This window comes from Rutidosis leptorrhynchoides, chromosome 1 (genome assembly GCF_046630445.1).
Source record: "Rutidosis leptorrhynchoides isolate AG116_Rl617_1_P2 chromosome 1, CSIRO_AGI_Rlap_v1, whole genome shotgun sequence".
In the NCBI taxonomy this organism is placed as follows: Eukaryota; Viridiplantae; Streptophyta; class Magnoliopsida; order Asterales; family Asteraceae; genus Rutidosis; species Rutidosis leptorrhynchoides.
Window position 1 is genome coordinate 645,579,633 of NC_092333.1, and position 23,773 is coordinate 645,603,405.

Genomic DNA, 23,773 nt, shown 5'->3' on the forward strand with positions numbered 1-23,773 from the left:
TTGTTAAGCCCTTCTGAATGATGCCGACAACTTGCCTTTAAAATAAATAGTTACATATAGCCAATATATAATTTCAAGTTCGGGCTCTAATATAAGGATAGGTATATCGAATTCAAATATTTTAATAAATAAATTAAATTAAATTGGTAGTGCACTTAGGGTGCGTTTGTTTACGTCTTAATGGAATGGTTCAGTGCTGAATGTTGAAACATTCTGCGTTCATCGTGTTTGTTTCTAACCTCTGAGTAACAGATGGTGCTGAATGACTTAGCATTTAGTGCTGAACTATTCAGAACTGTAATTCTCTCTTAACCATTAAGTACCTAATTTTTATTGAATATTCTCTTTAATCTATATCAATAACACTTATTAAACAACTATATTGTAGTTTTTATTTATGTCAAAGATTAATAAGGTGTAGCATCCCGCCTTTTTCCGTTTACAACAACAACAACAACAACAACAACAACAACAACAAAACCCAATACCACATGAGTGGGTGTATGGAGGAGGTGAGATGTAGACAATCCTTCCCCTATCCGAGAATAAAGACAAGTCATTTCTCCACCCAGAGTGAAACACTCTCAAAAGTAGAGAGAGTCATCCCTCTCTCTATTCGACGGATAAAGAGATTGCTTCCGAGAGGACCTCCGACCTTTAAGTAGGAAAAAGTTTTTTTAAAAAAATAAAAAATAATAAAATAAAAATAAGTAGACGCCACTCACTCACTCACCTCGTCTTTTGTAACGACCCGTCAAAATCGCTATTGACGCGGCACATTAATCATTGATTCCACAGTGAGGTTTTGACCTCTATATGATACGTTTTGATAAAATGTTGCATTCATTAAAATAAGTGACTTTCTAAACATAGAAAGTTGTAAACATGTGGGCGAGTGCTTAGGTATAAGCAAAACCCCGAAATACATAAGTCTTTAATTTACAGGTTGACATCACAGTCCAATTATTTATTACACAACGCAGTTTTATTTTGAATGCAATAAAATTTGTACAAAGCATGAGAGACTCCATGCAGGCAACAAGCACATCACAGCGGAAGCATTCTAAGGACCTGAGAATAAAACATGCTAAAAAAGTCAACACGAATGTTGGTGAGTTATAGGTTTAATTGCTCGAGTCATAAACATATATAAAGATAGACCACAAGATTTCATCAAAAGTTTATCAATAGATTCTACGTAACAGAGCACCCTGGTAACTAAACTTAACGCTATAGTGATAATTACCCCATTCGTTTTAATACACGCAAACCAACGTGTCTTAAACTCAAATAACATACGTCCGTTAAAAGGCTAGCGCTCTAGCTCGGACGGGGATGTCAAGCCCTATGGATCCATATACAATTATTCGCGCCCACCAGTCCATATCCTATGTACTGGCAGCTACTAGTTACCAAAGCTAAGGGATTTTCGGTTTAACTCAGTGTAGAATTTAGTATGTACTTGTGTCTTATCGCGTTTAAAATAAATTGCATGTATTCTCAGCCCAAAAATATTTAAAGTATTTAAAAAGGGAGACTATAACTCACAGTTCAATATTGAGACTCAATATTGCAGGCAAATTGCGTAGACGTAATGATGGTAGACGACTGTATGGTTGGCCTTGGATTCAAGAACAATACCTCGAACAATACCCAATATTTCCTTATTTTAAAACGGTTTGAAACCCGAATTAAAAATACCCTCGAATATACTTTATTATTATTAAACTTAAAATTAAAATTATAATTAAAATTATAAATATAAATTTTAAGTACAGAATAAGAATGAAAAAAAACGTCGAGCAAAACTGACCTTTTATAGTACTTTTCGATTTACTGTAGCTCATGCGATCGCATGAGTTTTTAGTGTTTTTGCCATGCGATCGCATGGCCGCCTTTTCTGTTTTTGTTTGCTAGTTCGTCGACATCAAATAGTGTTTTACTGTAGCAAATAGTATTTTACTGTAGCAAATAGTGTGTTACTGTAGCAAATAGTGTTACTGTAGCAAATAGTGTTTTACTGTAGCAAATAGTGTTTCACTGTAGCACTGTAGCAAAATACGGTTTCACTGTAGCAAATAGTGTTTTACTGTAGCAAAGTCATTTTTACTGTAGCAATTAATGTTTTACTGTAGAAAAGTCGTTTTTACTTGTACATCTTATAATATATATATATATATATACATACATATATGTATATTTACATAATATTAAATCATAAAGAGAATTGGTTTAAATTAGTCGAAATTTTTCGGTTCATCACATCTTTCTTCTTTTTGATACTTCCAAATCCTCTCAACTCTCAAACAAAGATTCATCATCTATTCAAGATTTAGCAAGCATCAACTCAAACAAATTACATATTCAGAATCCTTGCATCTTCCTATTCGAATCCATACCAACTTCATTGCATTTGGGTAACTTTCTAAAAACACTAGATTCTTTGTTCTTGATGTTTTTAACTTATAAAAGTGTTAATTAGTGTCTATGGCTCAAGTCTAACATGAATATATGATTTGTATGCTTATTCTTGTCATTTTGATGTAACTAGCTTAAATTTGAAATGGGTGTTTTTGATCTTGGGTTTTGGTTGATCATATGTTGTTAGATGTTAAAAGTGCATGTATTAAATGTGTTACTAGCATCACTAGCTTCAATTTGGTATGTAAGTTGACTTGGAAAAGCCTCATTAACATGATTAAGGATTTTATGATTGTTAGTTAGGGTTTGGTGGCCTTAAATGTGATCTTTGATGCATTAAAAGCCTTGCAATGTTGTTTGTAAGTGTTTAGTAGTATTGTATGCGTAATTACCTACGAAATGGCGTATTATATGTGTGTATTAAGTTCCCGAATCATCTTATGCATTTTGTGAACTTGAAACCTTGATAATGAACCTTTAATGATCACTTGACGAGAATTCGGTTATTGTAAATGATATTTTTGTGTGATGAAAAGTGTTTAGTTGTATTCCTCGTTAAATTACCTTTCCAACGATATAAGATACGTGTTTTGAATGTTTACGGTTCATTAGTTATGGTTGTTTGAAGTTGGATTCGTGCATTAAGTGTTCAAACTGCCCAGATTGCTGAACAGATATGATAATGCTAAAAACGAACATATATTTCATAGCATTATCCTTCAAGAAAGACAAGCTTTTAGTTGCAATTGTTCTATTTACAAGTGATATTCGTTTAAATAATAAAAGGTAAAGACAAAAGACAGATTCGAAGATTTGAAGACGCAAACGACCAAAAAGCTAAAAAGTACAAAGTACAATCCAAGTGGTTTAAATTATTGGTGAGAAACGTCTAAAAATTACAAGAGTACAAGCCGCAAAACGCAAAGTACAAGATATTAAATCGTACGAAAGGACGTTCGAAAATTCGGAACCGGGACATGAACCAACTATCAACGCGCGACTCAACGGAACTGAAAATACAAGTCAACTATGCACATGAATATAATATAATATATATATAAAATTATATATATTATATTATATTATTAAAAACAATCGGCAAACAAGAAAACAAAAGGATGTGAGATGTCCTAGGCCTCCATGCGATCGCATGGCCAGAAGGCACATATCCCATGCGATCACATGGCCTCAAAAACTTGGTCAGGTCCTATAAATTGCAAGTTTGGGCGACGAGTTTAACACACCTTCATTCACCGATCTCTTACTCTCTCTCTCAATATATATTTATATTTATTTTATAATTATAATTTTAATATTTAGTAAATAATAATAAGGTTATAGTGGCGAATGTTTTAAGTTTGTAAGTCGAAATTCTGTCCGTGTAACACTACGCGATTAATAATCATTGTAAGTTATGTTCACCTTTTTTAAATTAATGTCTCGTAGCTAAGTTATTATTATGTTTATTTAAGCCGGAGTAATCGTGATGTTGGACTACATATTAAGACGGGGTTATTGGGCTTTGGACCATAATTGGGGTTTGGACAAAAGACCGACACTTCTGAAAATTGAACTATGGGCTATTAATGGGCTTTATATTTATTTAACTGAATGATAGTTCGTTAATTTAATATAGAGATTTACAATTTGAGGTAATTATAAATAACCACATACACTCGATCGGACACGATGGGCGGGATATTTATAAATACTAAAAATCGTTCATTTAACCGAACACGGGAATGGATTAATAGTCAATGGACTCATTAAAATAGGGGTGGATTACATACAAGGACACTTGGTGTAATTGTTAACTACGTATTAAAACCTTGGGTTACACGCAGTCGATAACCTGGTGTAATCATTAACAAAGTATTAAGACCTTGTTACAGTTTAAGTCCCCAATTAGTTGGAATATTTGACTTCGGGTATAAGGGTAATTTGACGAGGACACTCGCACTTTATATTTATGACCGATGGACTGTTATGGACAAAAACCAAATGGACATATCGAATAATCCAGGACAAAGGACAATTAACACATGGTAATAAATTAAAATCAACACGTCGAACATCATGATTACGGAAGTTTAAATAAGCATAATTTCTTTATTTTATATCTCATCGCACTTTATTTATCGTCATTTTATTTATCGTACTTTAAATTATTGCACTTTTAATTATCGCACTTTTATTTTATCGCATTTTTATTCATCGTCATTTACTTTACGCTTTAAATTAAGTTGTATTTATATTTAATATTTTACATTAGGTTTTAATTGTGACTTAAGACATAAAATTGACAAACCGGTCATTAAACGGTAAAATCCCCTTTTTATAATAATAATAATAATAATAATACTTATATATATATATATATATATATATACACACACACACACACACACAAATATAGTTTTTAAAATAAATATAGCGTTAAACTCAGCTAGCTCCCTGTGGAACGAACCGGACTTACTAAAAATTACACTACTCTACGATTAGGTACACTGCCTATAAGTGTTGTAGCAAGGTTTAGGTATATCCCATTCAATAAATAAATAAATAACTTGTGTAAAATTGTATCGTATTTAATAGTATTTCGTAGTAAAATATAATCTATTTCGTAATACACCTCGCACACATCAAGTATTTTTGGCACCGCTGCCGGGGAACTCAACAACGTCAAAGCGAAACGCTATATAAAAAAAAATTAGTTTTAATCTATTTTTGTTAAAATATAATAAGTTTTTTAAAAAAATATATTTAAAAACATAAAAAAAAATTATATTTATCTATTTAAGTGTTTAAATTAAAAAGTTTTTTTTTAGTTACAAAAACTAATAAGTAATTTTTAAAATATAAGTTTTAATTAAATTATATTTTCTATAAAATAAAAACATAAAATAGAAACTCAAAAAAAAAAAATTTAATTAAAAGAGTAAAAGGGCCGAGAACTGTAGCAGCTCAACAAATCAGGCCTGATATTCAACACCATGCGACCGCATGGAATTATAACACTCAACTCATGCGATCGCATGAGTTGATGTGACAGATCTGGTACATTTGACCATCGAATTAGGGTTACATATTATTAATTAATTAGTAATTAGGGTTTAATTTAATAATAATTAGTTTTAGTTTTATTATTTATTTTGTATTTTTAAGTTTTAATTAGTTTATTAAATATAAAATTAATACTTTTATAAAATAATAATATAAAAATAATATTTTTATAAAATTGTATTTTTATCAACTTAGTTTATTTTTGTATTTTGTATTTTTCTTTATTATCGTTTAATTCGTAACTTTTATAATTTATCGTTCGTAATTAGTTTTAATATTAGTTTTTGCCGTAGATATTTTATATTTCTAGATTCTTAAGTTTTGCGTAAAATCCCTTAAGTGCTTTTTCTTTAGATTAAGATTTAGACGCTTTAGAATTTTACGACGTCACTTATCGCTTTAATATTTAATAGATTTTAGTACCTATTTAAGTTATTGCCGTTTTGGATATAGAATTCCTTTTAAGCTTTAATAACTTTAGACGCAAGATTTAGTTTTTTTTCGACGCTTTTTTTTCGACCTTTTATTTTTCGACGTTTTTCGACGCACTCTTCTTCTTTCTCATTTCTACGCTCTAGTTTTAGGACATAGTGTTTTATTTTATCTTCTTCAAATTTCGACGAAAAAAATTGTTTTAAGCAGTTAAATTGATAGACATCCAAAATTTTCTGGTTCGTAGTAATAGTTGGATTTATTAGTGGCGAGTTGTGGGCTTCCGATTTAAAGGGTCCTGGCTACATGCTGCATCTATTGGCTATTCGAAACGTGGGCAAAATCAGAAAAGTCTATTAATTTGATAACTTATATAATTTTTTTTATTTTTATAACTAATAGGATATTCAGTGAATGCACCGAGCAAAACGTTCACCACCTTTCATACGTTCACCACCTGTAACTCGATCAAGACATCTAGCCAATATTGTTGCCGTTGATTTTTCTTTAGAATCATCATCTAGTCGACCAAGTACTCCAATTCAAATTTCCGATAATCCATTTTTTGAACCCGGCCTCACAATTGAGAACCCGGAGGATATTCAAGGACAATTCAGAGATTCTGAACCACTAATCATTCCCCCTGAACCAAAAATTACTCAACCAGAGATTGTCGAGGAAGAAACCATTAAATCAGAATCCTCTAGTGATTCAGATTCAACAAATTCAATCATGGAAAATCAGGAACCTCTAAGTATGGAAGATCGAATGAGAGCTACACGCACTGGCCAAGGTCATGCAATTCTCAAACAGACATTAATGCGCCAGATTAAGAAATTAAAGGATAAATCCTACACATGGTAACTAATCAATGCCAATTTAGTGGTACGCCAAAAGAAGATCCAAACGAACATCTTCGAACCTTTAATAGGATCTGTACTCTGTTTAAAATCAGAGAAGTTGAGGATGAACAGATCTATCTCATGTTATTTCCCTGGACTTTGAAGGGAGAAGCCAAAGATTGGTTAGAATCGTTACCTGAAGGGGCGATTGACACATGGGATGTTTTAGTTGAGAAATTTCTTAAAAGATTCTTTCCGGCATCTAAAGCCGTGAGACTTCAAGGAGAAATTGTTACGTTCACACAAAAGCCAAATGAAACTTTATATGAAGCGTGGACAAGATTCGGAAAGTTGTTGAGAGGATGTCCTCAACATGGCTTAGACACTTATCAAATAGTACAAATATTCTACCAAAGATGCGACATTACTACACGAAAAGACATCGACATAGCAGCTGGTGGTTCCATTATGAAGAAAATCGCAACTGAAGCTTACAAAATTATTGATAACACAACCTCCCACTCACATGAGTGGCATCAAGAAAAAGACATCGTTAGATCATCTAAAGCGGCTAGAGCCGATTCTAGCCATGACTTTGATTCTATTTCCACAAAATTAGATGCTTTCGAGAAACGAATGGAAAAGATGACTAAAGATATTCACGCAATACGAATTAGTTGTGAGGAGTGTGGAGGACCACATTTGACAAAAGATTGTCTCAGTATTGAACAAACAATGGAACAAAGAGAGAATGTTTCATACATGAACCAAAGGCATGAAAATAATTATCAAAATAATTATCAACCGCCAAGACCAAACTACAATCAAAATCAGAATTATAACCGAAATGTTCCATACAACAACCAACAAGGTCCTAGCAATCAACAAGTATCTAATAATACTTACAACCAGCAAAGACCTATTTTTCCAAATAAACCACCACAAACCGATGATAAAAAGTCAAATTTAGAAGACATGATGTCGAAGCTAGTTGAATCTCAAACGCAGTTTTTCACATCTCAGAAACAAACCAATGAACAAAATGCTCAAGCATTTAGAAATCAACAAGCTTCTATTCAAAATTTGGAACAAGAAGTGAGTAACCTAGCAAGGTTGATAGGTGAAAGAAAACCGGGGAGTCTACCTAGTGATACAAATGCTAAGCCCTGAAATGAAACAGCTAAAGTCATTAACATGAGAAGTGGTATTACACTTAAACCACCTAAAATACCTATAATTTCTGATGACGCTATTCCTACTACACAGGCACCACAGCCTGAGCAAGATAAGGAAACAGAACCGGTAGTTGAAAAGGTTAATGAAGATAACACAGTTAAGGTAAAACCTTATGTTAAACCATACCAACCACCGCTTCCTTACCTGAGTAAAATGAGAAAAGAAAAACTTAAAGCCGAGCAATCCAAATTTTTGGATATGTTTAAACAAATAAATGTCAACCTTCCTTTCATTGATGTAATTTTAGAAATGCCAAGATGTGCTAAATTCTTGAAAGATCTAATCACAAATAGAAAGAAAATGGAAGAACTCTCGGCTGTTACTATGAATGCTAATTGTTCTGCAGTGCTGTTGAATAAACTACCAGAAAAATTATCAGATCCAGGAAGTTTCACAATTCCATATTTTCTGGGTAGTCTTAGTTCAATAGAAGCATTGGCAGATTTAGGTGCTAGTATAAATCTAATGCAGTATTCACTATACGCTAAACTAGACCTTGGAGAATTGAAACCAACACGAATAAGCATACAACTAGCCGATCGATCAGTAAAATATCCTAGAGGGATAATGAAGAACATGCTAGTTAAAGTTAGTACTTTAGTATTTCCAGTAGATTTTGTTATTCTGGACATGGAAGAAGATTCTCGAGTTCCTCTTATATTAGGCAGACCATTCTTAAACACGGCTAAAGCAATAATAGACGTGTTCGGTAAGAAACTGACCTTAAGTATAGAGGACGAGAGTGTTACCTTTTCTGTTGATAGAGCCATGCAACAACTGCAATCTGCAGATGATTCATGTTATTATATTCAAACTATAGATTCACATGCAGAATTGTTAGAAGAATTTTCAGAATTATAAGGAACAGGAGAATGTTCTTTAGGAGAAGGAATTGAACCAATTGATGAAGCTGAAATGTTAGCTACACTTATGGCTAATGATTACGAACCAATAACAGAAGAACTTCAAATGCTAAAAGAGGAAGATAGATATCGATATAAGTCATCGATAGAAAAACCACCGATATTAGAGTTAAAGCCACTTCCAAACCATTTGGAATATGCTTATTTACATGGTGAATCTGAATTACCTGTAATAATATCGTCTTCTCTTACGAAAAATGAAAAATCTCAACTCATTTCTGTGCTAAAAGCTCACAAACCAGCTATTGAATGGAAAATTCATGACATTAAAGGCATAAGTCCTTCGTATTGCACACATAAAATCCTTATGGAAGAAGGTCATAAAACATATGTGCAACGCCAACGAAGACTAAATCCAAATATGCAAGATGTTGTTAAGAAAGAAATTATTAAACTACTCGATGCAGGTTTAATTTATCCAATCTCTGATAGTCCATGAGTAAGCCCAGTTCAATGTGTACCTAAGTAGGGTGGCATGACTGTCATCACAAATGAAAAAGATGAGCTTATTCCTACTAGGACTGTAACAGGATGGCGTGTCTGTATTGATTATAGAAAATTAAATGACGCCACCAGAAAAGATCACTTTCCCTTACCTTTCATTGATCAAATGTTGGAAAGGTTAGCCGGGAATAGTTACTATTATTTTCTTGACGGTTTCTCCGAATACTTTCAAATTTCAATCGCACCCGAGGACCAAGAGAAAACCACATTCACATGCCCTTATGGTACTTTTGCTTATAAACGCATGCCATTTGGACTTTGCAACGCCCCTGCAACCTTTCAAAGGTGCATGATGGCGATTTTTCACGACATGATAGAAGAATGCATGGAAGTTTTTATGGATGACTTTTCAGTCTTCGGTGATACTTTTGAAACATGTCTAGTTAATCTTGAAAGAATGCTTATTAGATGCGAGCAATCAAATCTAGTTCTTAATTGGGAGAAATGCCATTTCATGGTTAAAGAAGGCATCGTTCTTGGTCATAAAATTTCAAAGGAAGGAATTGAAGTAGATAGAGCTAAAGTTTATGTAATTGCTAAACTTCCACATCCCACCAATGTTATAGGAGTTAGGAGTTTTCTAGGGCATGCCGGTTTTTACCGACGTTTCATAAAAGATTTTACTAAAATTGCCACTCCTATGAATAAACTCCTAGAAAATGATGCTCCATTCATCTTTTCAGATGAATGCATCAAATCTTTTAATATTCTTAAAGAAAATCTCACTAATGCGACGATCATGATAACTCCAAATTGGAATCTACCATTTGAACTCATGTACGATGCAAGTGATTTTGCAATGGGAGTCGTTTTAGGATAAAGGATTGAAAAACGATTTCAACCTATTTATTACGCTAGTAAGACGTTACAAGGAGCACAAACGAATTACACAACTACTGAAAAAGAACTCCTTGCTATTGTCTTTGCTTTTGACAAATTTCGTTCGTATCTCGTTCTAGCTAAAACGGTGGTCTGTACTGATCATTCTGCTCTTAGATACCTATTTTCGAAACAAGATGCCAAACCACGATTAATCTGTTGGATCTTACTCTTACAAGAATTCGATATTGAAATCCGAGACAAAAAGGGAGCAGAAAATCTCGCCGCTGATCATCTTTCTCGCCTTGAAAATCCTGAATTAGAAGTTATAAATGAATCGGCTATATGATATCGCATATTTTATACACGCTTTCCTTAGCGATATCAATCATAAATTAGTCCGTTTGGATACGATTTGGTGTTTATTTTGATAATATTGGGAATGTTCGAGTTTGAAGAGCTATTTGTAGAAGAGATGCGGTTTTTGAAGCTTTTGAGGCATTTTGTTGATTGGTTGTTATTATTGGTGCACCGAGGATTTAAACGTTAAGTACGTATTGGTTCATGAGGAATTGAGTTAGTTAAAGTAAGGAAAAGGAGAAAAATAAACGTGAGAATCATTTTCAGTTGTTGGTCGCGGCACGAAAAATCTTGGCGGCATATACCTATTTTCACGAACAGAAGTTGGTTTAAAAAGGGTTCCAGTTAGCGTGTATTGTCGCGGCGCGACAATATGGGCCGCGGCGCGACAGTTGGGCGGTCCAGATTAATTTGGCAGGTATTAAAGGCCCGAAAAATACCCTAATTTATCATTCTTCCATCCAGACGAATTGTGGCAGCTTTTGGGCAATTTTTGGTGATTTTTGGAGAACTCCAGGGTCATTCAATCACTTCAATCATTCCAGATTCAACCGTCAATCCGTTCATCATCCGCTATTGCTTATTTAATTAGGTTGATTTCTTTGTCATAAACAATGAATTCTTTCCTTTATTTATTTGTGATTTTGGTTTTAGCCATGATTGTTGGCTAAGCTTTTAATGTTTGTCTAGATTGAATATTTGCAAGTGTTTGGATGATACTTTAATGTTTTATTGATTAATGCATGATAATTATGAGTTTTGATTAAGAACCATTCTTGTGGGTGTTGATTATTGTTACTAGGTTGATTAGTGAATCTTGTTTGAACAAAGGGAACCCTGTTTCAATTTAGTGATCTAATTTCCAATTGATTTGTCTTAACCGATTGGGTGCTTACTGGACCAAGAGAATAAACCGGGTAACATTGATTGAACAAAACAGGAGTGAATTGTGTGGAGCGAACGCGTAACCAATTGAATCTTAATCTTGTAGTTAGTTAATTACTAAGTCACAAACGAAAGAGGTCTTTGGTGAAAGGGAACCCTAAGCCAATAAATCTAAGTTTGACGTGTTTGCTAAAAGAGAACTCTGGGTAAACCGACTTTGTAGTTGCATGTATTGATAAATTGAACTGGTGCTTAATAACAAATCATCCAACACTACGAATAGGAGATCTAGGCGAACATTCTTTTATCCATTGAATTCAAATATCTTTACTTTTTGTTGAGTCAACATTTATTCTTATAAACTTAAAAATACAAAAATATCGTCTTTTACTTTTAATCAATCTTTGATTTGGCTAATCGTTAAATAACCACAAAACAAACTATCTCTTACTTTCGATTTTCATAGATTAACTTAGTTTATTTTATTAGTTACAATCTTAATTCTCACGTTTAAACTGTCCTTGGAACGATTTCGGAATTACCAATTATATACTATTGCACGATCGGGTACACTGCCCGTTAGTGTGTAGTAATCTCTTAACCGGCATTTTCCATTGATAAATTATATACTAGATTTCACACATCAAGTTTTTGGCACCGTTGCCGGGGACAGTTGTGTCGAAAGTTAAGATTGTTATCTAATTGTTCTTAGTTTAGTTAGTTAGAGTTTATTATTTCTTTTCGTTATTCTCAGTTGAATCGGTACGTTTAATCAGTTGTTAGTTGTGATTTCGCAGATAACAGGTAGTGCATGCCACATACGCGTTCTTCTAATTCTCCGATTCTTCAACCATTTGCAGAACCCGAAAGAGAGTTATTCGGAGCAATAAGTCAAGAGCATCAGTCTACAGTGGATTCATCTTTTTCTTCAAGTGCTAATATAATTAATTTGGGAAGTAGTTCTGAGACTGTGGTGCCCGATACACCACCTGAAATCAGAGAAGAAGAAGAATCTTACATTTCATTAGATCTTTTCGAGACTGAAGATATGGCTGACCAAGAACAACCACCTCGTCCTCAGACTATGGTAGAAAAGTTGAAGGCAACACGAGGGGGCCAAGGCAATTCGATTACTCAACCGAACATCACTCAGCCTTTTCAAATTACAGGGCGATCCTGAGTTTGATTTCTTCTGACTGCCAATTTCATGGCAAGGATAGTGAGGATGCTAACGAGCATCTTCGTGTTTTCAATAATGTTTGCAATTTGTTTAAGTTGCATGAGGTTGCCGATACGTCGATCAAGACAAGGCTTTTTCCTTGGACTCTTAAGGGAGAAGCAAAGAGATGGTTAGATAAGCAACCTGAGGGTACGATTACCTTTTGGGAGATTTTGATGGACAAGTTTTTATCGAAGTTTTTCCCTGCGTCTCGAGCTGCTAGACTTCAAGCAGAAATTTCTCAATTCAGACAAAAGAGCAGCGAAACACTATTTGATGCTTGGGACCGTTATTCTAATATGCTACGCTCGTGTCCGCAACACGGGTTGAATGATTTACAGAAGGTCCAGATTTTCTACAAGGGTTGTGACATTCCAACTCGTCAGACTATTGATCAAGCAGCAGGTGGTACGTTAATGGATAAGACCGAAGAAAAGGTGCTAGAAATAATTGAAAAGCAAGCTGCCTACTCTCACGAATGGCATCAAGATCATGAGTCATTCCATTCAGCTTCAGTTAAGAGAACCGAACCCATGGTGCATATGACGATTTTGGGTCTATAAGTGCTAAGTTGGATTCTTTTGGTAGGAATTTGGAGAAGATAAATAAGGATATTCATGGTATGAAGGTTGGTTGTTAGTATTGTGGGGGATTACATCTGGCAAAAGATTGTGATGCAGGTTTGACTATGAATCAGAAGGAAGAGATAGCTTATATTAGTCAACAGAACAACAAACAGTTTCAGGGATGTGCGTAGTTTAATAGTGTGAGGACCCATCCTTATCCCCTGGACGAAGTCATCAACATCTGGTCCCATTGCGAGGTATTGTCCTAGTATGCCATGAAGGACTCCAAGTAATGTCTTTAAAATGAGCAAATGCACAGCGAAAGACTTAATTCATACCTGAGAATAAACATGCTTAAAAGTGTCAACCAAAAGGTTGGTGAGTTCATAGGTTTATCATAACAATCATTTCAATATCTTAATAGACCACAAGATTTCATATACACAAACGTTTTAATAAAAATATTCTAAGTGGTTGAGCACTTGGTAACCATACTTAACATTTAATCAACGTCGCATATTCCCTTTATTATGAAATCTCACTACACCGTACCAAGTGTAGTCACCAAAACGAAGTACTGTGCAACCGTTGAATACTGGTCGTCCAGTCCGGTTGGGGTTGTCAGGCCCGATATATCTATCAACAGGATTCGCGTTTACAATACCCATGTAAATATTAGTTACCAAGCTACAGGGAAATATGCCAGTGGTACAACTCAACGTAGAATGTATTTTAAGTACTTGTGTCTATTTCGTAAACATTTATAAAAGCAGTGCATGTATTCTCAGCCCAAAAATATATATTGCAAAAGCAATTAAAAAGGGAGCAAATGAAACTCACCATACTGTATTTTGTAGTAAAAATACATATAACGTTATTAGAACAAGTACAGGGTTGGCCTCGGATTCACGAACCTATATCATTTATATATATATTAACACACATAATTGTAATCGAACAATTTTATATATATTTAATTATGTATTAAGATTAATATTTATATAATTTTATTAATACTTATAATATATTAAGATGCTTATTTGATGTATGATTTAATTAACGTTATATAAATAATATTATATTAGTTAAAACATATTATTATGTAATATTAGTATACATAAATATATCTTTATATAATTATCTTCTGTTTTGCAAAAATTAATAATTGTAATAGTACTAAGTTAAGGATAATAATGTTAGTAATAATAGTAATAATAAAATAAAAATGTTACTTTTAAAAAAATGATAATTTTAATAAATAAAATGATAGTTTTTAATAATAACAAAATAATAATTTTAGTAGGAATGATACTTTTAATAATAATAGTAGTTTTAAAAAAATAAGTTAAATAATAATGATAATGAAATTAATAATTTTGATATTATTACATAATACTTAATATTAATAATAATAATAATAATAATAATAATAAAAATAATAATAAAAATAATAATAATAATAATAATAATAATAATAATAATAATAATAATAATAATAATAATAATAATAATACTAAAAGAAGTTGTACCTCAAAAGAATAGGATTTTTAAAAAAAGCCACTAGCAGGGTTTGAACCCACGACCTCAAGTTTACCCAACAACACCCTCTACCATTCATCCATTTTTTTTTTTTTCGAATCTAATCTCAGGTCCATTAATATTTACTCGTTTATCGGTTCAAGTCTAAAAACAATTAAGGGCCCAACATAACTAAAATGTGACTCACAGCCCAACATAAAAGCAGAAGCCCAACACAATAACTAAATATACGGCCCACCCTAATGCAATCACGGTTCAATCAGAGATCTGAAAATCTTGAAGTAAAGTCGCCAAAAAAAATATATATATATCAAGAGGGTTTCGGATCTTATTCTTCTTCTTCTTCTTCTTCTTCACATCACTGTAATCACCATCATTTGTCCTCATCATTCATCGTTTAATAATAGATAACCGAACTGGATTTTGTTTAATAGTTTGACATCAAAGGTTTTGATTTTCGATTTTTGGTCTGTTAGATCTGAACGAAATTAATAATAGTACGAAGGGGTCGATGATGGTGGTTTGTGGTGTGTTGTCAACCTATATCATCATCATCAATCGTTAATTACTGTTTAATATCTTCTTCTTCACTCATAATTGCAGTAAACAGAAACGATACAATAGTATTGTTAGATGATGGTGGTGGTGTTCGGACTGCAGTATTTACAAGTGGGTTTGAAGAGGGAGAAGGTGGTTGATGATGATTCCGGTGAAGGGTAGTCGTGGTGGTAAGAGAAACAGAAAAACAAAACGGGCGATGGTTGTGGTTTATAGAAGTAGAAACAAAAATAAACACAGCAACATGATGGTTGTCAAGGTGGATGGTGGTGATCTTCAACCGGAACAGAAATTGAAAAATAAAAATATTATAGTGAGTGTGGTCTTCGAGTTTAATGATGATGATCGTTGTTTAATTATGACCAAAGAAAGAAATATTATAGCAAACATAGATGTGGTCGATGGTTTTGAGTGATGGCTTTCAAATTCAATCAGAACCGGACAGCAGGAGCTAATCATCATCATTTTGTTGTATGAGGTGGTGTTCAAATGAAGAGGGTGGTGGCGGTTGTTTATGGTAGTGGTGTCCCGGTTATGATAGTGGTGATGAGTTATGGTGGTAATGGGTGTAAGGTGATCGTGCTAGGAGTGGCGGTTGGTTATATGGTGGATCGCGGTTGTCGACGGTTGCCTGTGTGGTGGTTATCATGGTGATGGAAGGTGAGGATTTTAGGAGGATGGTGGTGATTGTATGCATATATATTCATATGCCGTATGTATGTATAAAAATATAGAGGAAGATAGTGATGGTGGTGCAATGGTGGGTGATGGAGGATGAGGGTGGTGATGGGTGTTCGGTGGAATGAAGGTGATGATGGTTGTCGGAGAAGACGGTCATGGTTGTTGAGTTGTATAGGGATGGCAGTGAATATATCTTAAATCAATGTATGTATATGTTAATATATATATAGAGAACTTGATATTGAAAAAGCATATACAGTAATTCACCCTTAATAATTCAATTCACAAGATATTTTACAATGGGTCTGCCGACACTTTTAAAACACCGGATATATCGTGTCCATTGCTAAACAGTTAACGTATAAAAGTGTCCCTAAAAATCCCAAATTTTTAGATTAAGCATATTAAATTATTTCACTCATTACGTGTTTGAAACCTGATCAAAAAGGTTCGAAAATTATTTATTTTCTGTTCTGATTTATATGTACGGAGTACTAATATTTAAACTTAAAATGTAAAAATATTTTTAACAGATCTAAAATCTTCGTAATCAATTTACAATCAAACTTTTATATTAATCATTCATGAACATGTATTACATCTATATTAAAACTAACAAAACGTCAACCGAGTGTCACTGATGTTTACTAATTAAACTCGAAATCATTCCGTTTCCACTTACACTTTCTCTATATATAATCAGTTTTAAATAACAAGTTTTATCACATAAATATATTTTATAGATTTTTAAACAAATAAATTTAATATTATTTTATATATTTCCAAGTAGTATTTATATACATATCTATATACACTTATATATATATATATATATATATATATATATATATATATATATATATATATATATATATATATATATATATATATATATATATATATGTATCTATTTACAAATAGTTGTTCGTGAATCGTCGAGAACAGTCGAAGGTCAATTGAATATATGAAACAGTTCAAAATTTTTGAGATCCAACCTAACATGCTTTTCTTAATGTGTCAAAAATATAGTATCATATCGAGAGTTTGGTTTAAAATTAGTCAAAATTTTCCGGGTCGTGACAGTACCTACCCGTTAAAGAAATTTCGTCCCGAAATTTGATCGAGGTGGTCATGGCTAACAATAAGATTTTTTTTATGACGAATATGAGTTAATAACTAGAGTTTTATCATTATTGATTAATATAGATAAAATGATTCGATCATGTGAAGCGTACAAGTGAAGCTATCACAAAAGAGTGAAAAGTTTCGTCTTAACTTTTGACGTATTCATGGTGGATTTCCGGATTACAAGGAATTTAAGGAAATCTTCTAATCAGAAGAAAATGAAATAGCACGATTTATTAGCAAACTTTTGGAATTACGGAAGAACAGAAATATTAAGGAAATATTTTCGTGATATGCTTAGAGCTTAAGTAGAATGAAAGAGTCGTGTAACATGGCACATGATGAGGGTATGATCTGTAAATCATCATCACGTTCCATTAGAAATTTAGCATGACTTACTGTAATATAATCACGTTGGCCAAGTGTCATTATATTATACTAACTCATGCTCAAATTCTTAACACTTCTCCAGAATTCATTCATAATTTATACTTAGATTTTACAGAAGTTTCCAATATAATGTAATACGGATATCACAAAGAGGTATATAATTTCGAACGAGAATATTTATGAAAATATCTTCAGAAGTATCGAAGATATTTATTGAGGATATTTTGGAATTTCTAAGTTCGAAAGATGATGATGAAAAATTTTCCGCAAGATTTTAACATGACCTCGAAGTGAGATATTCTCTAAAGATTTCATCGGATCCAGAATTACCTGGATTCTTTGAATATAGGGTTTAGTCCTTGTATTTATCCTTGGTCTCCTTCATGGTGTGCTCAATCCGATTTTCAGTACCAAATTTTCTATCGAGCATTCCTAACACTTCCTTCTTTATCATCAACTTTTGGCCATTAAGACTATATACAACATGCTGCTTCGTCAGCCTTTTCAAAGTTAACGGATCTGGGTCATCGGTTATCAAACCGAGGTGGTTTCAGGAGAATTGTGTTTTTAGATGATTAAACGTTCATGGTAATATGGTGGAATATAAAAGGTTCCCCAGTAACAATAAAGAGTACGCATATTTATCAAGGTTATAATAAGGTTGTTTCGGATGAAAAGTCGGAGTTGACTTGGTGGAGCTGTGACAAAATTTGCTTCTTTGAAAGGGATTACTAAATTATTTTGGGTAATAATAACACTAAAGGAATTAGCACAGCTATATGTTAAATGTTTACTCAGTTTCTGAGAGTTTTTCAGGTGCATAACTATATGCATAAATCTTTCCTTCCGTAGATGAAATGCGATTGGTTCATCCTCTCGATTGAAGTGTTTTCAGGAATCATGAAAGGTTTGAACGTAGGTTGTAATCATCAAGATACAAATGAGGTTTAAGATAAAATCAAGTGGCAAACTTGAAGAATTGTTTAGTTTCATATGTTATAATCAATATTTTAATTCATTTTAATTGTCCAATATTATTCGTCCACAGTCGATAGTCCACATTTAACAGTCCAATAATTCATATATAGTTTAATATATAATATTCGAATTAATTAATACGTATCGTGACCCATGTACATGTCTCAGACTCGATCACAACTCAAAGTATATATATATATATATATATTGGAATCAACCTCAACCCTGTATAGCTAACTCCCACATTACTGCATATAGAGTGTCTATGGTTGTTCCGAAATATTTATATAGATGGGTCGATATGATATGTCAAAACCTTGTATACGTGTCCCGATATTTAAATGCGTAAATAAATAACAGGAATTAAATGACGATAAAAAAATTGCGAGAATTAAATTGCGATAAAATAAATGTAATTAGTTAGCTAGGAACAATTAGCTAGGAACAGTTAGCATGGATTCTTAACAAAATTCATCATAGTTAATTTGTCTGTTTCTAACAAATTTTATTTTGTCAAATGTTTTCTTCATTATGCCACTTGTTGGATTCTGGTAAATCAAAATTCCAATATGAAATTGGATAAAAATGGTTATTTGGCGGTGAACGGATACGTATATCGGTGGTTGTAAGTAGGATAGTAAATGACTATTGAATCAGCTTCGAAGAATGTACAGTGTAACTTATTAATGTGAAATCAAAATATTCCTCGGGTATTACCTACCCGTTAAAATATTTTCACCATTAACAGTTTGTACAAAGGAATTTTTAATTAGCATCTTTATGAAAATATACTTACATATATATTTTCTTCAGATGTAATCATGGGTTTAATGAGTCAATATTAAACTCATTTGATTTACCGTTAGAACAAGAATATATAATCTCTAAAACATTTAGAGATTGCTTAATCGTCATGAAGAACGAAGATAATCGATGTAGAACGATACGTAGAACGATGATTATACTCGAGGTACAGAATGAGATGTTGAGGCATGGATTGTTGATGGTACTGGTGCTGTTACTGATGGTACTGTTGGTGCCGATGATGTTGCTGAAGCTGGTACATTTTGCACCATATTCTCCAAATTTATTTTTCGAGCGCGAAGTTTGTTGACTTCTTCTATTATTCTGGGGTGATTGTCGGTTCTGACGAGCGGATGAATGAGGTTTAGAATTTTAGATAAAATATAATCGTGGCGAGATATTCGGGAAATGAGTGAGAAAATAGTATCTCGAACAGGTTCGCCGGTAATTGCTTCAGGTTCACCGCCAAGAGGGTAATTTGATTGGTAGAAAGGATCACCTTCTTCGCGTCTCCATTGATTAAGTCGACTACGAATGCATCAGATGAATTGGGGATAGCTGATTGATTGATTCATTCTGGTGACACCGCTTTCGGAGCTTAGGTGAATATCCATGTCGGAATAGCTGTCATCGGAATAGCTATCGAAATCTGAGGGACTCGAACTGGTTGAGGGATTCATCTCGTACAATCAGATGAAGGATTTTCGATAAGAAATAGATTATAGGATGTAGATTAGTACCCTGCAATACATAATTTACATATGCATATATAATACTAAAATCCCATAAGTTACGGAGGAATCTACGGAAGCTGTCAGGCATCGGTAACAATAACAGGTACGCTAAGATATGAATTAGCAGATATGCTAAGATATAAATTTTGTCTATACACTAATCATGCAATTCACGCAATAAGATGTGTCTAGACTAAGGATGATAAGCAAGTGATTCTCCAAGGATGATAAACAGGTAATTTTCGACACGAAATGATAAGCAAAACTTTTGACATGCAGACACAGTCGAAGTCTAGACTCACTAATGCATCTAAACAATTATCAGTTAGACACACTAATGCAAGACCTGGTTCGCTAAGACCACCGCTCTGATACCACCTGTGAGGACCCGTCCTTATCCCCTGGACGAAGTCATCAACATCTGGTCCCATTGCGAGGTACTGTCCTAGTATGCCATGAAGGACTCCAAGTAATGTCTTTAAAATGAGCAAATGCACAGCGGAAGACTTAATTCGTACCTGAGAATAAACATGCTTAAAAGTGTCAACCAAAAGGTTGGTGAGTTCATAGGTTTATCATAACAATCATTTCAATATCTTAATAGACCACAAGATTTCATATACACAAACGTTTTAATAAAAATATTCTAAGTGGTTGAGCACTTGGTAACCATACTTAACATTTAATCAACGTTGCATATTCCCTTTATTATGAAATCTCACTACACCGTACCAAGTGTAGTCACCAAAACGAAGTACTGTGCAACCGTTGAATACTGGTCGTCCAGTCCGGTTGGGGTTGTCAGGCCCGATATATCTATCAACAGGATTCGCGTTTACAATACCCATGTAAATATTAGTTACCAAGCTACAGGGAAATATGCCAGTGGTACAACTCAACGTAGAATGTATTTTAAGTACTTGTGTCTATTTCGTAAACATTTATAAAAGCAGCGCATGTATTCTCAGCCCAAAAATATATATTGCAAAAGCAATTAAAAAGGGAGCAAATGAAACTCACCATACTGTATTTTGTAGTAAAAATACATATAACGTTATTAGAACAAGTACAGGGTTGGCCTCGGATTCACGAACCTATATCATTTATATATATATTAACACACATAATTGTAATCGAACAATTTTATATATATTTAATTATGTATTAAGATTAATATTTATATACTTTTATTAATACTTATAATATATTAAGATGCTTATTTGATGTATGATTTAATTAACGTTATATAAATAATATTATATTAGTTAAAACATATTATTATGTAATATTAGTATACATAAATATATCTTTATATAATTATCTTCTGTTTTGCAAAAATTAATAATTGTAATAGTACTAAGTTAAGGATAATAATGTTAGTAATAATAGTAATAATAAAATAAAAATGTTACTTTTAAAAAAATGATAACTTTAATAAAGAAAATGATAGTTTTTAATAATAACAAAATAATAATTTTAGTAGGAATGATACTTTTAATAATAATAGTAGTTTTAAAAAAATAAGTTAAATAATAATGATAATGAAATTAATAATTTTGATATTATTACATAATACTTAATATTAATAATAATAATAATAATAATAATAATAATAATAATAATAATAATAATAATAATAATAATAATAATAATAATAATAATAAAAGAAGTTGTACCTCAAAAGAATAGGATTTTTAAAAAAAGCCACTAGCAGGGTTTGAACCCACGACCTCAAATTTACCCAACAACACTCTCTACCATTCATCCATTTTTTTTTTTCGAATCTAATCTCAGGTCCATTAATATTTACTCGTTTATCGGTTCAAGTCTAAAAACAATTAAGGGCCCAACATAACTAAAATTTGACTCACGGCCCAACATAAAAGCAGAAGCCCAACACAATAACTAAATATACGGCCCACCCCTAATGCAATCATGGTTCAATCAGAGATCTGAAAATCTTGAAGTAAAGTCGCCAAAAAAAAATATATATATATATCAAGAGGGTTTCGGTTCTTATTCTTCTTCTTCTTCTTCACATCACTGTAATCACCATCATTTGTCCTCATCATTCATCGTTTAATAATAGATAACCGAACTGGGTTTTGTTTAATAGTTTGACATCAAAGGTTTTGATTTTCGATTTTTGGTCTGTTAGATCTGAACGAAATTAATAATAGTACGAAGGGGTCGATGATGGTGGTTTGTGGTGTGTTGTCAACCTATATCATCATCATCAATCATTAATTACTGTTTAATATCTTCTTCTTCACTCATAGTTGCAGTAAACAGAAACGATACAGTAGTATTGTTAGATGATGATGGTGGTGTTCGGACTGCAGTATTTACAAGTGGGTTTGAAGAGGGAGAAGGTGGTTGATGATGATTCCGGTGAAGGGTAGTCGTGGTGGTAAGAGAAACAGAAAAACAAAACGGGTGATGGTTGTGGTTTATAGAAGTAGAAACAAAAATAAACACAGCAACATGATGGTTGTCAAGGTGGATGGTGGTGATCTTCAACCGGAACAGAAATTGAAAAATAAAAATATTATAGTGAGTGTGGTCTTCGAGTTTAATGATGATGATCATTGTTCAATTATGACCAAATAAAGAAATATTATAGCAAACATAGATGTGGTCGATGGTGTTGAGTGATGGCTTTCAAATTCAATCAGAACCGGACAGCAGGAGCTAATCATCATCATTTTGTTGTATGAGGTGGTGTTCAAATGAAGAGGGTGGTGGCGGTTGTTTATGGTAGTGGTGTCCCGGTTATGATAGTGGTGATGAGTTATGGTGGTAATGGGTGTAAGGTGATGGTGCTAGGAGTGGCGGTTGGTTATATGGTGGATCGTGGTTGTCGACGGTTACCTGTGTGGTGGTTATCATGGTGATGGAAGGTGTGGATTTTAGGAGGATGGTGGTAATTGTATGCATATATATTCATATGCCGTATGTATGTATAAAAATATAGAGGAAGATAGTGATGGTGGTGCAATGGTGGGCGATGGAGGATGAGGGTGGTGATGGGTGTTCGGTGGAATGAAGGTGATGATGGTTGTCGGATAAGACGGTCATGGTTGTTGAGTTGTATAGGGATGGCAGTGAATATATCTTAAATCAATGTATGTATATGTTAATATATATATAGAGAACTTGATATTGAAAAAGCATATACAGTAATTCACCCTTAATAATTCAATTCACAAGATATTTTACAATGGGTCTGCCGACACTTTTAAGACACCGGATATATCGTGTCCATTGCTAAACAGTTAACGTATAAAAGTGTCCCTCATTAAGCATATTAAATTATTTCACTCATTACCTGTTTGAAACCTGATCAAAAAGGTTCGAAAATTATTTATTTTCTGTTCCGATTTATATGTACGGAGTACTAATATTTAAACTTAAAATGTAAAAATATTTTTAACAGATCTAAAATCTTCGTAATCAATTTACAATCAAACTTTTATATTAATCATTCATGAACATGTATTACATCTATATTAAAACTAACAAAACGTCAATCGAGTGTCACTAACGTTTACTAATTAAACTCGAAATCATTTTGTTTCCACTTACACTTTCTCTATATATAATCAGTTTTAAATAACAAGTTTTATCACATAAATATATTTTATAGATTTTTAAACAAATAAATTTAATATTATTTTATATATTTCCAAGTAGT

The 23,773-nt window shown here is 32.9% G+C and overlaps 1 non-coding gene across 1 annotated transcript; it reads right to left on the bottom strand.

Annotated features, from left to right (window-relative positions):
- Positions 1–7,031: 7,031 nt before the first annotated feature.
- LOC139886880 (small nucleolar RNA R71) lies at positions 7,032–7,138 on the bottom strand. The gene has a single exon (XR_011772741.1). It is a non-coding gene; the product is annotated as a small nucleolar RNA R71 (small nucleolar RNA).
- Positions 7,139–23,773: the final 16,635 nt, after the last annotated feature.